At 42.5% G+C, this 16,910-nt stretch overlaps 1 protein-coding gene and 1 long non-coding RNA gene across 5 annotated transcripts in view; both read left to right on the top strand.

Moving 5' to 3' along the window:
• Positions 1-16,910, top strand: part of LOC311503225 (uncharacterized protein) — a 300,665-nt gene that overhangs the window by 241,537 nt on the left and 42,218 nt on the right. The window lies entirely within an intron of this gene.
• On the top strand, positions 12,370-15,435 carry LOC311503232. Its single transcript, XR_014699576.1, has 3 exons — positions 12,370-13,094; positions 13,229-13,298; positions 15,308-15,435. It is a non-coding gene; the product is annotated as an uncharacterized lncRNA (long non-coding RNA).

The following is a 16,910-nucleotide window of genomic DNA, read 5'->3' as shown; positions in this document are numbered from 1 at the left end:
CTAACTTCAGAGTTTCGGTGATATTCTGAAAAAAAAAGGTTCAATCTCACGTGGTGGCCACAGATTTTGAGGTACAGAGATAAAAAATACGTAAAAACGTAGGGATTTTTGTTGGCTTTCAGATGGTGTGGGTTTTATTTGTGTGGGACGTACGGTTTGGGCTGCAGGCTCCTCCGAGCGAGGAGTGCGCCGACCAGTTTTCGAATTTTTCCCCATGTGTGTGTATGTGGAAAGCGAGAGCGATTTTTCGACGATTTTTCACGTCGCATACTTTTTTTCTAAAACGACTACGGCCACAATTTTCGCAGTAGGCGCGTGGGAACAACACTAAATTGTAGAAAACCCTCGGCTGACGCTCACGATGTGTTCGTTTTCCCGATAGGACTTGTAGTTTTTGATTTATGAGCATTTGTTCGGAGGGCAAATCCTAGTTTGCACTTTCCCTCTGACTCAGGCAGAGGTGAGAGAGAGAAGGAGACTTCAGCGTCAGTTGACCCTGGTAGCCATGACAACCAGACCCCAACCAGCTTACACACGCAGCAGGAGGGGACGAGAGGCGGGAAAAGAGCTCTCAGTGGAAAACATGATCTGCCAAAACATTAAAACCCCCCAAACCATCGCTGTCTCCCTTGGTGCTTTCACACAGCTGCTGGGCCTCTTAGCTATAGCTCTTCTCATTGACTGACTGACAATTTCTCAGTCATGTTTGACCTTTTCCTTTATTTTAAACACAAATTATATCTGGCTGCTTTGCTGAAACTCCTGACACAACATCCCTGACCCGTTTCCTTCATCTTATTAGGTCAGTGAATAGCTTAACTGCTAACAGACGCTAACGACTAGCCGCCCAGTGATTTAGCCGACGACTAGCCTTCCAGCATAGCTCATGTATGTTAGCAAGCTAGCGGAGCTAACGGAGCTAGCTAGCCGCTACCTTAACGCCGCGGACTCAACCGCGGAGTTAGCCTCGAGCTAACCGCTAGCTAACCGCTAGCTAACCGGGATTTAACCGCGGACCCGCGGGAGTTAAACACGAATTAGCCGCGGCAGTTAGCCGTGAGCTAACGCGGAGGCTAGTGGGGTTAGCCGCCGGCTAATTCGCCGCCTTGCTAGCGGGTGCTTATCACAGTAATAATGTTGAAGTTTTACAATTTAAAGGGAAGATATTTTTAAATTAAACTGTGTCAAACTGAAAAATATATTATTCCACCACATAAAGTAGGAAACATTTATGGCTTGCAACAACATTAATGACAGTATATATATATATATAATTGGAGTAATTTAATATAATATGATGTTTTTAATTAAATAAATAATGAGCTGTTGAACACTCATAAGAGTTATATTAAGTATGTTACATAACATTATTTGACATGTCTATTTGTCTGCCTATAGTTTTCCTCCAGCTGATCCAGACAGACTGCAGTGACGTCCAACATGAGACAAAGAGCTGGACTCGCAGGACAATTTGAAGGTCTTCACTTCATCGCTGATTCCTTGTTACAGCCTGGATGTGTTAAGTTTAATATTATTGTTTTTCTAACTGTAAGACTGTGCCGTAAACTGTTAAACTATTGCTCAGGTAGGAGTAATGAGTTTTATTGTTAAAATTATTATGATTAACGATCAATTGTTACGATTTGCTCGTTCTTTGTCTGGGGATCCTAGTGAGATCCCTCCCACTCTCTTCCTTATTTGATGCTGGCTTTCAGGTGGAGCTGGGAGGGGTCTGCTGCCTGTACCTGCCCTTCAGTTTGTAGAAGGGCGTAAAGGACGACCCTTCTCAGTGTCTCTCTCTCTCAGCCAGGCCTACTGCATCCTCCTCATCCTGTTTGGTTTGTTGTACCCTGCATGACATCAAACTCACACCCATGCAGTCAGAAGGAACCAGGCCTTAAATGACTATTTGAGTTGTGCTTTTTTTTATAGCTGCTGCTCATGGTAGTAAAGACATGCTACTTAGTAAAGACATTCGCGACGTAAGTCGCGAATACTTTCATACCTGTCTTGACGTGACCATTACTTTTTGTAGTCAAACATGAAATTATTTGCAACGTAAGTCGCAAATATTTTCACCAGGATTATATTATGACTATATGAACAGGTGATCATTAAAGCATCATAGCATCTTAGTATAATTGCATTGTAGCATCTTAGCATCGTAGCAACATAGTATCTTAGCTTTGTAGCATCTTACTATCATAGCATCTTAGTATCTTAGCATCATAGCATCATAGCATTGTAGCATCTTGGCATAGTAGCATCATCATAGCATCGTAGCATCGTACTATCACAGCAATATAGCATGGTATCGCAGACTGCTGCGGCCACTGCATCACTCTCGCGATTTCCCGCAGGGGAATTGTCTAGTTAGTGATGCAGTGCTACGCAATGCAAACTATTGACCCTCATAGCAAAGCTATGGGAGTCAATAGTTTGCAGTGCGAAGCACTGCAAACTATTGTTCTTCACTACGTTTTTTCTTCTTATTATTAGTGATGCAGTGCTACGCAATGCAAACTATTGACCCTCATAGCAAAGCTATGGGAGTCAATAGTTTGCAGTGCGAAGCACTGCAAACTATTGTTCTTCACTACGTTTTTCTTCTTATTATTATTAAACTTTTTCCTACGGCCGATTTTCGAAACCTTTCAACTCAAATACCGTTCGTCGCACACAGACACAAAATACATCAAAACGTGCGTCTCGATCGGACTCGGTGTGCTTCTATACAGTTCTTTCAAACAAGATTTTTTCGCGACGTAGTCGCGAAAAAATCGCGATCAATTTCCCATTGAAATGAATGGAGAAGCCCGAAAAAAGCGGCAACATTCCAAAATTTACAGCTTGGCTTTGTCGAGCGATTACTCGGCCATGCTTTGTAGTAGAAACTTGCTTGGAAGTTTGTACGAGGCACGGGAAGTGTAGCTTTCTCTTCCTGAAAACGGCGTTTCGATACCTTTTACGGTTTGGTCAGGGTCGCAGTTTACGTTTGGTGAAATTTGGGGAAAAAAATTAAAAATCCCTCCCTCTGAGCCTCACTCTAACTTCAGAGTTTCGGTGATATTCTGAAAAAAAAAGGTTCAATCTCATGTGGTGGCCACAGTTTTTGAGGTACAGAGATAAAAAATACATAAAAACGTAGGGATTTTTGTTGGCTTTAAGATGGTGTTGGTTTGATTTGTGTGGGACGTACGGTTTGGACTGGAGGCTCCTCTGAGCGAGGAGTGCGGCGACCAGTTTTCGAATTTTTCCCCATGTGTGTGTATGTGGAAAGCGAGAGCGATTTTTCGACGATTTTTCACGTCGCATACTTTTTTCCTAAAATGACTATGGCCACAATTTTCGCAGTAGGCGCGTGGGAACAACACTAAATTGTAGAAAACCCTCGGCTGACGCTCACGATGTGTTCGTTTTCCCGATAGGACTTGTAGTTTTTGATTTATGAGCATTTGTTCGGAGGGCAAATCCTAGTTTGCACTTTCCCTCTGACTCAGGCAGAGGTGAGAGGGAGAAGGCGAAGGAGCAGCAGTTGACCCTGGTAGCCATGACAACCAGACCCGAGGCGGGAAAACAGTTCTCAGTGGATAACAGTATCTGCCAAAACATTAAAACCCCCCAAACCATTACTGCAGTACTGTAGGGGGCCAGAACCTGACATTATGACCCCCCCACTCCAACCCCCCCACCCCCCTCCCACTATAGCATTACAGACACAGACTGCCAAAACATAATGACCCCTCAACCCATTACAGGACTATAGTAGGGAGCCAGAATCTGACACTATGACCCCCCCCCTCCACTCCATTTAAGCATTACAGACACAGACTGCCAAAACATTATGACCCCCTCAACCCATTACAGGACTATAGTAGGGAGCCAGAACCTGACACTATGACCCCCCCACTCCAACCCCCCCACCTCCCCTCCCACTATACCATTACAGACACAGACTGACAAAACATTAGGGACTCTCAGACTGTTACAATGGGGAGACAGAACACTCCATGACCCCCCCCCCCCCCTCCCTCCTTCCCTCTCTCTCTCCCTCCCTCCTCTGTTGGTGCTATCACTTTATTAGGTAAGTAAATTTCTAGAATTATTTATATGTTAAGTGTTTGTGCCCAACATAGCTGAACTGTTAATAGAAGTTAACTACTCGCCGCCCAATGTTTTAGCCTTAGGCTAGCCTTCCAGCATAGCTCATGTATGTTAGCGAGCTAGCGGAGCTAGCAGCTACCTAACCGCCGCGGACTAAATCGCGGAGTTAGCCTCGAGCTAACCGCGAGCTAGCCTCGAGCTAACCGCGAGCTAGCCTCGAGCTAACCGCAAGCTAACCGGGATTTAACCGCAAGCTAACCGGGATTTAACCACGAGCTAACCGGGACTTAACCGCGAGCTAACCGGGATTTAACTGCGGACCCGCGGGACTTAACCGCGAGTTAGCCGCGGGAGTTAGCCGCGAGCTAACGCGGAGGCTAGTGGGGTTAGCCACTAAAACTGTGTCAAACTGAAAAATATATTATTCCATCACATAAAGTAGGAAACGTTTATGGCTTGTAACAACATTAATGACAGTATATATATATAATTGGAGTAATTTAATATAATATGATGTTTTTAATTAAATAAATAATGAGCTGTTGAACACTCATAAGAGTTATATTCAGTATGTTACATAACATTATTTGACATGTCTATTTGTCTGCCTATAGTTTTCCTCCAGCTGATCCAGACAGACTGCAGTGACGTCCAACATGAGACAAAGAGCTGGACTAACAGGACAGTTTGAAGGTCTTCACTTCATCGCTGATTCCTTGTTACAGCCTGGATGTGTTAAGTTTAATATTGATGTTTTTCTAACTGTAAGACTGTGCCGTAAACTGTTAAACTATTGCTCAGGTAGGAGTAATGAGTTTTATTGTTAAAATTATTATGATTAACGATCAATTGTTACGATTTGCTCGTTCTTTGTCTGGGGATCCTAGTGAGATCCCTCCCACTCTCTTCCTTATTTGATGCTGGCTTTCAGGTGGAGCTGGGAGGGGTCTGCTGCCTGTACCTGCCCTTCAGTTTGTAGAAGGCGAAGCATAAAGGACGACCCTTCTCAGTGTCTCTCTCTCTCAGCCAGGCCTACTGCATCCTCCTCATCCTGTTTGGTTTGTTGTACCCTGCATGACATCAAACTCACACCCATCCAGTCAGTAGGAACCAGGCCTTAAATGACTATTTGAGTTGTGCTTTTTGTTATAGCTGCTGCTCATGGTAGTAAAGACATGCTACTTAGTAAAGACATTCGCGACGTAAGTCGCGAATACTTTCATACCTGTCTTGACGTGACCATTACTTTTTGTAGTCAAACATGAAATTATTTGCGACGTAAATCGCAAATAATTTCACCAGGATTATATTATGACTATATGAACAGGTGATCATTAAAGCATCATAGCATGGTAGCATCATTAAAGCATCTTAGCATCATAGCATTGTAGCATCATTAAAGCATCTTAGCATTGTAGTATCTTAGCATCATAGCATCTTAGTATAAGGAAAACACACACTTTATGACAACTACAGATGTTTAACATGTGTCTGCTTTGTTATTAGCTTGTTGCTTACATTTACTTATAACATTTGAAAGACATTTCAATTTTTTTGCATTGTCTTTGATAGGATTAAAGGGTTCCTGTGCTTCGACAGCTGAGAGTGATCATCGTTGATTCATCGCCCTCAACCATCGCAGAGCAGTATCGCCACCTCACCCACACACATACATTCACCACACCTTCATCTACACAGATTTAATTTAAGTATAACATATTACATTAATTTGTCTTAGATTAGAATATTTTACATTAGGTAGTTAGAGTTTAGGTAAAGGTTAGGGTTTAGGTTAGTTTGATAGGTTTGATAGCCTGTTAAGCTTTGAAAAGTATTTTGTCTTGTTTTTTTTTTCTGTCTATTTTTTGTCAGCAGGATGCCTAGGAAGTCCAGACGTTCCATGGCGGTGAAGCAGCGCTGGAGGAGGCTCGACCTGGAGGAGCTGAGGTCCACCCCTTCCCCCCTGGAGGTATTTACACAGTAGATAAGCTTCTGTGCCACAATGACATCTGTCTGCGTGAAAATGGCTCTAGAAATGTTACATCTATTGTTTTCTCCTTAACTGCTGAGTTCTGTATGTGTTTGGTCTTAATGTTTCATCAGACGTCCCCCCCGGCCGGAGAGGAGCCTTCCCACCGACCCTGCTCTCAAGCTCGTCCCCCCGTTCGTGCTCGTGAGTATCTCTCAATGATAAATAAATTCATTCATTCATTCAGCATTGTAGCATCTTGGCATAGTAGCATCATCGTAGCATCGTAGCATCGTACTATCACAGCAATATAGCATGGTATCGCAGACTGCTGCGGCCACTGCATCACTCTCGCGATTTCCCGCAGGGGAATTGTCTAGTTATTAGTGCCGAGTGCCTATGACACGAGGCCACTCCTCCCATAGCAAGCTATGGGAGGAGTGGCCTCGTGCCATAGGCACGAGGCCACTATTGATCTTCTGCGTGTTTCTTTGCAGTTTTTTTTTTACTTATTATTCATTTTCCGCCCTTTTTCGCCGATTAATGCGGCCCGAACCGGCGAGAGGACCCCAACACATGATATATCAAAACGTGTGTTTTGATCCCGAATCCCGTGCTATTACTTTTATAAGGGATTGACGAGTTTTTCGCGAATTTATTCGCGAAAAACCGCAGAAAATTTCCCATTGAAATGAATGGAGAAGCCCGAAAAAAAAAAAAAATCAACAGACATTTTCAACAATCAACTGCTCTGGCATACTTTCACCGAGAGACTCCATTTAAATTTTAAAACGTAGGTACTCTTGCCTTCTCTTCAGCGATTCACTTCACTTATCGACTCCTTTTACCGTTTTTAAACTATGAAGCCTCAGAGTTGTGTAGGTTTTTACTCAAATTTCAGGGTTTATAATGGGTGTGTATTGCGCGGAATGTTTGTGCCAGAGTGGATGACATCATCAGCTAGAGTGAGGAGGAGAGAAGAAAATTAGGCAAAAAATAAAACAGAAACTGCTCCCGTGGCCACAAATTTCACACCTCAGATATAATTTATACATAGAAACGTAGGAAAATTTGTCTTCTCGCTCAAATTCGTCTGCTAAAGCTGTAAAGTCTTATAGTTTTGGCGTGAGACGCAAAGATGCGCCAGCAACTCCCATCCACAGCTTCATAGACTGCCATGTTAAATTTCTGGAGCAAAGCAGAAGCAATCCTTTCTTTGAATCGCTCTTTATAGCTCACATTTCTTCATTTTGCCCAAAAACTGCATATCTAGACGTTCAGGAAAGACTCAAGATGCCCAAAGTGAAGTCGGTTCAATGATTGGAAACACGGTTTGGCCACAAGGCCTTCCTGTTCGAGGAGGTTCGTTTCAGCATTTTCTCTCCCTCTAGCCATCTTCTAACTGAAATTCAAACTGGTAACCGTGACAACAAGGCCCCAACGGGCATACACACGCTCACACGCAGCAGAAGAGGAGGGTCTCCACAGAAAGAGGCGGGAAACTTCCAACTGACATAAGTAACTGGTATGTGGGGCAGCCATTTTGGCTTTTGGCACCTAAGTTGAACAATGACAGGTGTCTGTCTGTCATTGGCTAGCGCGTCATGTTAATTGCTAACATTAGCGGCTAATGCTACTTTTTAGTGGCAAGAAATTGGTGGTAGCATTAGTGGCAGCATTAGCATGTTAGCGAATAGCATATTAGCAATTAGCATGTTAGCAATTAGCATGTATTTAATTTTTAGTGGCTTAAAAGACATGCTAACACTAAACCAATGTTAAAATTAGTGGCTAGCGGGTCATGTTAATTGCTACCATTAGCGGCTAATGCTAATTTTTAGTGGTAGAAATTGGTGGTAGCATTAGTGGCACCATTAGCATGTTAGCGAATAGCTAGCCACTAATGTCTTGCCACTAAAAATTAAAGACATGCATTAACCTAATGCTAACATTAGGCAGCCATTTTAGTAGTTCTTAGCACTTAATTTGAACATGCGTGTGTAAAATGACAGACAGAGAAAGCAGAGCAGCTAGCGCGTCAGTGCTATTTAAGCTCCCAGTGGAAAACAGGATCTGCCAAAACATTAAAACCCCCCAAACCATACCTGTCTCCCATGGTGCTTTCACACATCTGCTGGGCCTCTTAGCTATAGCTCTTGTCATTGACTGAATGACAACTTCATGTTTGACCTTTTCCTTTATTTTAAACACAAATTATATCTGGCTGCTTTGCTGAAACTCCTGACACAACATCCCTGACCCGTTTCCTTCATCTCATTAGGTCAGTGAATAGCTTAACTGCTAACAGACGCTAACGACTAGCCGCCCAGTGATTTAGCCGACGACTAGCCTTCCAGCATAGCGCATGTATGTTAGCAAGCTAGCGGAGCTAACGGAGCTAGCTAGCCGCTACCTTAACGCCGCGGACTCAACCGCGGAGTTAGCCTCGAGCTAACCGCTAGCTAACCGCTAGCTAACCGGGATTTAACCGCGGACCCGCGGGAGTTAAACACGAATTAGCCGCGGCAGTTAGCCTTGAGCTAACGCGGAGGTTAGTGGGGTTAGCCGCCGGCTAATTCGCCGCTTTGCTAGTGGGTGCTTATCACAGTAATAATGTTGAAGTTTTACAATTTAAAGGGAAGATATTTTTAAATTAAACTGTGTCAAACTGAAAAATATATTATTCCACCACATAAAGTAGGAAACATTTATGGCTTGCAACAACATTAATGACAGTATATATATAATTGGAGTAATTTAATATAATATGATGTTTTTAATTAAATAAATAATGAGCTGTTGAACACTCATAAGAGTTATATTAAGTATATTACATAACATTATTTGACATGTCTATTTGTCTGCCTATAGTTTTCCTCCAGCTGATCCAGACAGAAGGAACCAGGCCTTAAATGACTATTTGAGTTGTGCTTTTTCTTATAGCTGCTGCTCATGGGAGTAAAGACATGCTACTTAGTAAAGACATGCTAATTGCTAACATTAGTGGCTAATGCTTTACTACCAAGAGCAGCCAGCGTGCTAGCTGCTCATGGTAGTAAAGACATGCTAATTGCTAACATTTGTGGTTAACGCTTTACTGCCATGAGTAGCTAGCGTGCTAGCCGCTCGTGGTAGTAAAGACATGCTAATTGCTAACATTTGCGGCTAATGCTTGACTGCATGTAAAGACATGCTATTTGCTAACATTTGTGGCTAATGCTAGAATTAGTGGCTCATGTGTGTAAATATACATGTTAAAAATTACTATTTGAGGGTATTGTGAAGCTATACCACACGAAGCCAATGCTAAAATTAGTGGCTAGCTCATCATGCTAATTGCTAACATTTGTGGTTAATGCTTTACTGCCATGAGTAGCTAGCGTGCCAGCCGCTCGTGGTAGTAAAGACATGCTAATTGCTAACATTTGTGGTTAATGCTTTACTGCCATGAGTAGCTAGCGTGCGAGCCGCTCGTGGTAGTAAAGACATGCTAATTGCTAACATTTATGGCTAATGCTAGAATTAGTGGCTCATGTGTGTAAATATACATGTTAAAAATTACTATTTGAGGGTATTGTGAAGCTATACCACACTAAGCCAATGCTAAAATTAGTGGCTAGCGCATCATGCTAATTGCTAACATTAGCAGCTTATGCTAGAATTAGTGGTTCATGTGTGTAAATATACATGTTAAAAATTACTATTTGAGGGTATTGTGAAGCTATACCACACTAAGCCAATGCTAAAATTAGTGGCTAGCGCATCATGCTAATTGCTAACATTAGCAGCTTATGCTAGAATTAGTGACTCATGTGTGTAAATATACATGTTAAAAATTACTATTTGAGGGTATTGTGAAGCTATACCACACTAAGCCAATGCTAAAATTAGTGGCTAGCTCATCATGCTAATTGCTAACGTTTGTGGTTAATGCTTTACTGCCATGAGTAGCTAGCGTGCTAACATTTGTGGCTAATGCTAGAATTAGTGGCTCATGTGTGTAAATATACATGTTAAAAATTACTATTTGAGGTGTGCTTTTTCAATACACAACCCCGGCAACAGCCCACTCGGCACTCTCAAAATTTCCTGCGGGAATTTTCTAGTTATTATTAAACTTTTTCCTACGCATTTTCGAAACCTTTCAACTCAAATACCGTTCGTCGCACACAGGTCAAAATACATCAAAACGTGCGTCTCGATCGGACTCGGTGTGCTTCTATACAGTTCTTTCAAACAAGATTTTTTCGCGACGTAGTCGCGAAAAAACTGCGACAAATTTCCCAATTGAAATGAATGGAGAAGCCCGAAAAAAATAAAAATTCAACAGACATTTTCAACAATGAACTGCTCTGGCATACTTTAACCGAGAGACTTCATTTAAACTTTAAAACGTAGGTACTCTTGCCTTCTCTTCAGAGATTCACTTCACTTGTCGACAACTTTTACCGTTTTTAAACTATGAAGCCTCAGAGTTGTGTAGGTTTTTACTCAAATTTCAGGGTTTATAATGGGTGTGTATTGCGCGGAATGTTTGTGCTAGAGTGGATGACATCATCAGCTAGAGTGAGGAGGGGAGAAGAAAGTTAGTCAAAAAACTGCACAGAAACTGCTCCCGTGGCCACAAATTTCACACGACAGACATAATTTATACATAGAAACGTAGGAAAATTTGTCTTCTCACTCAAATTCGTCTGCTAAAGCTGTAAGTCTTATAGTTTTGGCGTCAGACACAAAGATGCGCCAGCAACACCCACCCACAGCTCCATAGACTGCCATGTTAAAAAGGCAGGGAAATTTCTGGAGGAAAGCAGACGTAACCTTTCTTTGAATCGCTTTAATAGGTCACATTTCTTCATTTTACCCACAAACTGCATATGTAGACGTTGAGGAAAGCCTCAAGATGCCCAAAGTTAAGTCGGTTCAATGATTGGAAATACGGTTTTGCCACAAGTCCTTCCTGTTCGAGGCGATTTTTCAGCATTTTCTCTCTCTCTCCCCGTCTTCCAACTGACATTCGAACAGGAGCAGTTGACCCTGGTAGCCATGACAACCAGACCCCAACCAGCTTACACACGTTCACACACGCAGCTGCTGGGGACGAGAGGCGGGAAAAGAGCTCTCAGTGGAAAACATGATCTGCCAAAACATTAAAACGACTAGCCGCCCAGTGATTTAGCCGACGACTAGCCTTCCAGCATAGCGCATGTATGTTAGCAAGCTAGCGGAGCTAGCCGCTACCTTAACGCCGCGGACTCAACCGCGGAGTTAGCCTCGAGCTAACCGCTAGCTAACCGCTAGCTAACCGGGATTTAACCGCGGACCCGCGGGAGTTAAACACGAATTAGCCGCGGCAGTTAGCCGTGAGCTAACGCGGAGGCTAGTGGGGTTAGCCGCCGGCTAATTCGCCGCCTTGCTAGCGGGTGCTTATCACAGTAATAATGTTGAAGTTTTACAATTTAAAGGGAAGATATTTTTAAATTAAACTGTGTCAAACTGAAAAATATATTATTCCACCACATAAAGTAGGAAACATTTATGGCTTGCAACAACATTAATGACAGTATATATATAATTGGAGTAATTTAATATATGATGTTTTTAATTAAATAAATAATGAGCTGTTGAACACTCATAAGAGTTATATTAAGTATGTTACATAACATTATTTGACATGTCTGTTTGTCTGCCTATAGTTTTCCTCCAGCTGATCCAGACAGACTGCAGTGACGTCCAACATGAGACAAAGAGCTGGACTCGCAGGACAATTTGAAGGTCTTCACTTCATCGCTGATTCCTTGTTACAGCCTGGATGTGTTAAGCTTAATATTATTGTTTATCTAACTGTAAGACTGTGCCGTAAACTGTTAAACTATTGCTCAGGTAGGAGTAATGAGTTTTATTGTTAAAATTATTATGATTAACGATCAATTGTTACGATTTGCTCGTTCTTTGTCTGGGGATCCTAGTGAGATCCCTCCCACTCTCTTCCTTATTTGATGCTGGCTTTCAGGTGGAGCTGGGAGGGGTCTGCCGCCTGTACCTGCCCTTCAGTTTGTAGAAGGGCGTAAAGGACGACCCTTCTCAGTGTCTCTCTCTCTCAGCCAGGCCTACTGCATCCTCCTCATCCTGTTTGGTTTGTTGTACCCTGCATGACATCAAACTCACACCCATCCAGTCAGAAGGAACCAGGCCTTAAATGACTATTTGAGTTGTGCTTTTTGTTATAGCTGCTGCTCATGGTAGTAAAGACATGCTACTTAGTAAAGACATTCGCGACGTAAGTCGCGAATACTTTCATACCTGTCTTGACCTGACCATTACTTTTTGTAGTCAAACATGGATTATATTATGACTATATGAACAGGTGATCATGAAAGCATCATAGCATGGTAGCATCATGGTAGCATCATTAAAGCATCTTAGCATCATAGCATTGTAGCATCATTAAAGCATCTTAGCATTGTAGTATCTTAGCATCATAGCATCTTAGTATAAGGAAAACACACACTTTATGACAACTACAGATGTTTAACATGTGTCTGCTTTGTTATTGGCTTGTTGCTTACATTTACTTATAACATTTGAAAGACATTTCAAATTTTTTTGCATTGTCTTTGATAGGATTAAAGGGTTCCTGTGCTTCGACAGCTGAGAGTGATCATCGTTGATTCATCGCCCTCAACCATCGCAGAGCAGTATCGCCACCTCACCCACACACATACATTCACCACACCTTCATCTACACAGATTTAATTTAAGTATAACATATTACATTAATTTGTCTTAGATTAGATTATTTTACATTAGGTAGTTAGAGTTTAGGTAAAGGTTAGGGTTTAGGTTAGTTTGATAGGTTTGATAGCCTGTTAAGCTTTGAAAAGTATTTTGTCTTGTTTTTGTTTTCTGTCTATTTTTTGTCAGCAGGATGCCTAGGAAGTCCAGACGTTCCATGGCGGTGAAGCAGCGCTGGAGGAGGCTCGACCTGGAGGAGCTGAGGTCCACCCCTTCCCCCCTGGAGGTATTTACACAGTAGATAAGCTTCTGTGCCACAATGACATCTGTCTGCGTGAAAATGGCTCTAGAAATGTTACATCTATTGTTTTCTCCTTAACTGCTGAGTTCTGTATGTGTTTGGTCTTAATGTTTCATCAGACGTCCCCCCCGGCCGGAGAGGAGCCTTCCCACCGACCCTGCTCTTAAGCTCGTCCCCCCGTTCGTGCTCGTGAGTATCTCTCAATGATCAATAAATTCATTCATTCATTCAGCATTGTAGCATCTTGGCATAGTAGCATCATCGTAGCATCGTAGCATCGTACTATCACAGCAATATAGCATGGTATCGCAGACTGCTGCGGCCACTGCATCACTCTCGCGATTTCCCGCAGGGGAATTGTCTAGTTAAACTTTTTCCACACCCGATTTTTCGAAACTTTTCAACTCAAATACCGTTCGTCGCACACAGACACAAAATACATCAAAACGTGCGTCTCGATCGGACTCGGTGTGCTTCTATACAGTTCTTTCAAACAAGATTTTTTCGCGACGTAGTCGCGAAAAAAACGCGATAAATTTCCCATTGAAATGAATGGAGAAGCCCGAAAAAAGCGGCAACATTCCAAAATTTACAGCTTGGCTTTGTCGAGTGATTACTCGGCCATGCTTTGTAGTAGAAACTTGCTTGGAAGTTTGTACGAGGCACGGGAAGTGTATCTTTCTCTTCCTGAAAACGGCGTTTCGATACCTTTTACGGTTTGGTCAGGGTCGCAGTTTACGTTTTGGTGAAATTTGGGGAAAAAAATTAAAAATCAGCGTTTATAATGGGGCTCTATGGGCCCACTCTGACCGACACTCTAACTTCAGAGTTTCGGTGATATTCTGAAAAAAAAAGGTTCAATCTCACGTGGTGGCCACAGATTTTGAGGTACAGAGATAAAAAATACGTAAAAACGTAGGGATTTTTGTTGGCTTTCAGATGGTGTGGGTTTTATTTGTGTGAGACGTACGGTTTGGGCTGCAGGCTCCTCCGAGCGAGGAGTGCGCCGACCAGTTTTTGAATTTTTCCCCATGTGTGTGTATGTGGAAAGCGAGAGCGATTTTTCGACGATTTTTCACGTCGCATACTTTTTTTCTAAAACGACTACGGCCACAATTTTCGCAGTAGGCGCGTGGGAACAACACTAAATTGTAGAAAACCCTCGGCTGACGCTCACGATGTGTTCGTTTTCCCGATAGGACTTGTAGTTTTTGATTTATGAGCATTTGTTCGGAGGGCAAATCCTAGTTTGCACTTTCCCTCTGACTCAGGCAGAGGTGAGAGAGAGAAGGAGACTTCAGCGTCAGTTGACCCTGGTAGCCATGACAACCAGACCCCAACCAGCTTACACACGCAGCAGGAGGGGACGAGAGGCGGGAAAAGAGCTCTCAGTGGAAAACATGATCTGCCAAAACATTAAAACCCCCCAAACCACCCCTGTCTCCCTTGGTGCTTTCACACAGCTGCTGGGCCTCTTAGCTATAGCTCTTCTCATTGACTGACTGACAATTTCTCAGTCATGTTTGACCTTTTCCTTTATTTTAAACACAAATTATATCTGGCTGCTTTGCTGAAACTCCTGACACAACATCCCTGACCCGTTTCCTTCATCTTATTAGGTCAGTGAATAGCTTAACTGCTAACAGACGCTAACGACTAGCCGCCCAGTGATTTAGCCGACGACTAGCCTTCCAGCATAGCGCATGTATGTTAGCAAGCTAGCGGAGCTAACGGAGCTAGCTAGCCGCTACCTTAACGCCGCGGACTCAACCGCGGAGTTAGCCTCGAGCTAACCGCTAGCTAACCGGGATTTAACCGCGGACCCGCGGGAGTTAAACACGAATTAGCCGCGGCAGTTCGCCGTGAGCTAACGCGGAGGCTAGTGGGGTTAGCCGCCGGCTAATTCGCCGCCTTGCTAGCGGGTGCTTATCACAGTAATAATGTTGAAGTTTTATAATTTAAAGGGAAGATATTTTTAAATTAAACTGTGTCAAACTGAAAAATATATTATTCCACCACATAAAGTAGGAAACATTTATGGCTTGCAACAACATTAATGACAGTATATATATAATTGGAGTAATTTAATATAATATGATGTTTTTAATTAAATAAATAATGAGCTGTTGAACACTCATAAGAGTTATATTCAGTATGTTACATAACATTATTTGACATGTCTATTTGTCTGCCTATAGTTTTCCTCCAGCTGATCCAGACAGACTGCAGTGACGTCCAACATGAGACAAAGAGCTGGACTCGCAGGACAATTTGAAGGTCTTCACTTCATCGCTGATTCCTTGTTACAGCCTGGATGTGTTAAGTTTAATATTATTGTTTTTCTAACTGTAAGACTGTGCCGTAAACTGTTCAACTATTGCTCAGGTAGGAGTAATGAGTTTTATTGTTGAAATTATTATGATTAACGAGCAAATTGTAATAATTGATCGTTAATCATAATAATTCACCTGTTCATATAGTCATAATATAATCCTGGTGGGGGTGTGACGATCCGTCCCACTCTCTTCCTTATTTGATGCTGGCTTTCAGGTGGAGCTGGGAGGGGTCTGCTGCCTGTACCTGCCCTGCAGTTTGTAGAAGGGCGTAAAGGACGACCCTTCTCAGTGTCTCTCTCTCTCAGCCAGGCCTACTGCATCCTCCTCATCCTGTTTGGTTTGTTGTACCCTGCATGACATCAAACTCACACCCATCCAGTCAGTAGGAACCAGGCCTTAAATGACTATTTGAGTTGTGCTTTTTGTTATAGCTGCTGCTCATGGTAGTAAAGACATGCTACTTAGTAAAGACATTCGCGACGTAAGTCGCGAATACTTTCATACCTGTCTTGACGTGACCATTACTTTTTGTAGTCAAACATGAAATTATTTGCGACGTAAATCGCAAATAATTTCACCAGGATTATATTATGACTATATGAACAGGTGATCATTAAAGCATCATAGCATGGTAGCATCATTAAAGCATCTTAGCATCATAGCATTGTAGCATCATTAAAGCATCTTAGCATTGTAGTATCTTAGCATCATAGCATCTTAGTATAAGGAAAACACACACTTTATGACAACTACAGATGTTTAACATGTGTCTGCTTTGTTATTAGCTTGTTGCTTACATTTACTTATAACATTTGAAAGACATTTCAATTTTTTTGCATTGTCTTTGATAGGATTAAAGGGTTCCTGTGCTTCGACAGCTGAGAGTGATCATCGTTGATTCATCGCCCTCAACCATCACAGAGCAGTATCGCCACCTCACCCACACACATACATTCACCACACCTTCATCTACACAGATTTAATTTAAGTATAACATATTACATTAATTTGTCTTAGATTAGATTATTTTACATTAGGTAGTTAGAGTTTAGGTAAAGGTTAGGGTTTAGGTTAGTTTGATAGGTTTGATAGCCTGTTAAGCTTTGAAAAGTATTTTGTCTTGTTTTTTTTTTCTGTCTATTTTTTGTCAGCAGGATGCCTAGGAAGTCCAGACGTTCCATGGCGGTGAAGCAGCGCTGGAGGAGGCTCGACCTGGAGGAGCTGAGGTCCACCCCTTCCCCCCTGGAGGTATTTACACAGTAGATAAGCTTCTGTGCCACAATGACATCTGTCTGCGTGAAAATGGCTCTAGAAATGTTACATCTATTGTTTTCTCCTTAACTGCTGAGTTCTGTATGTGTTTGGTCTTAATGTTTCATCAGACGTCCCCCCCGGCCGGAGAGGAGCCTTCCCACCGACCCTGCTCTCAAGCTCGTCCCCCCGTTCGTGCTCGTGAGTATCTCTC

The sequence above is a fragment of the Chelon labrosus genome, assembly GCF_963514085.1.
Source record: "Chelon labrosus genome assembly, chromosome: 18".
Taxonomy (NCBI): domain Eukaryota; kingdom Metazoa; phylum Chordata; class Actinopteri; order Mugiliformes; family Mugilidae; genus Chelon; species Chelon labrosus.
Note: the sequence above shows the minus strand (reverse complement) of the source record. Positions and strands in the feature narration are given on the sequence as shown.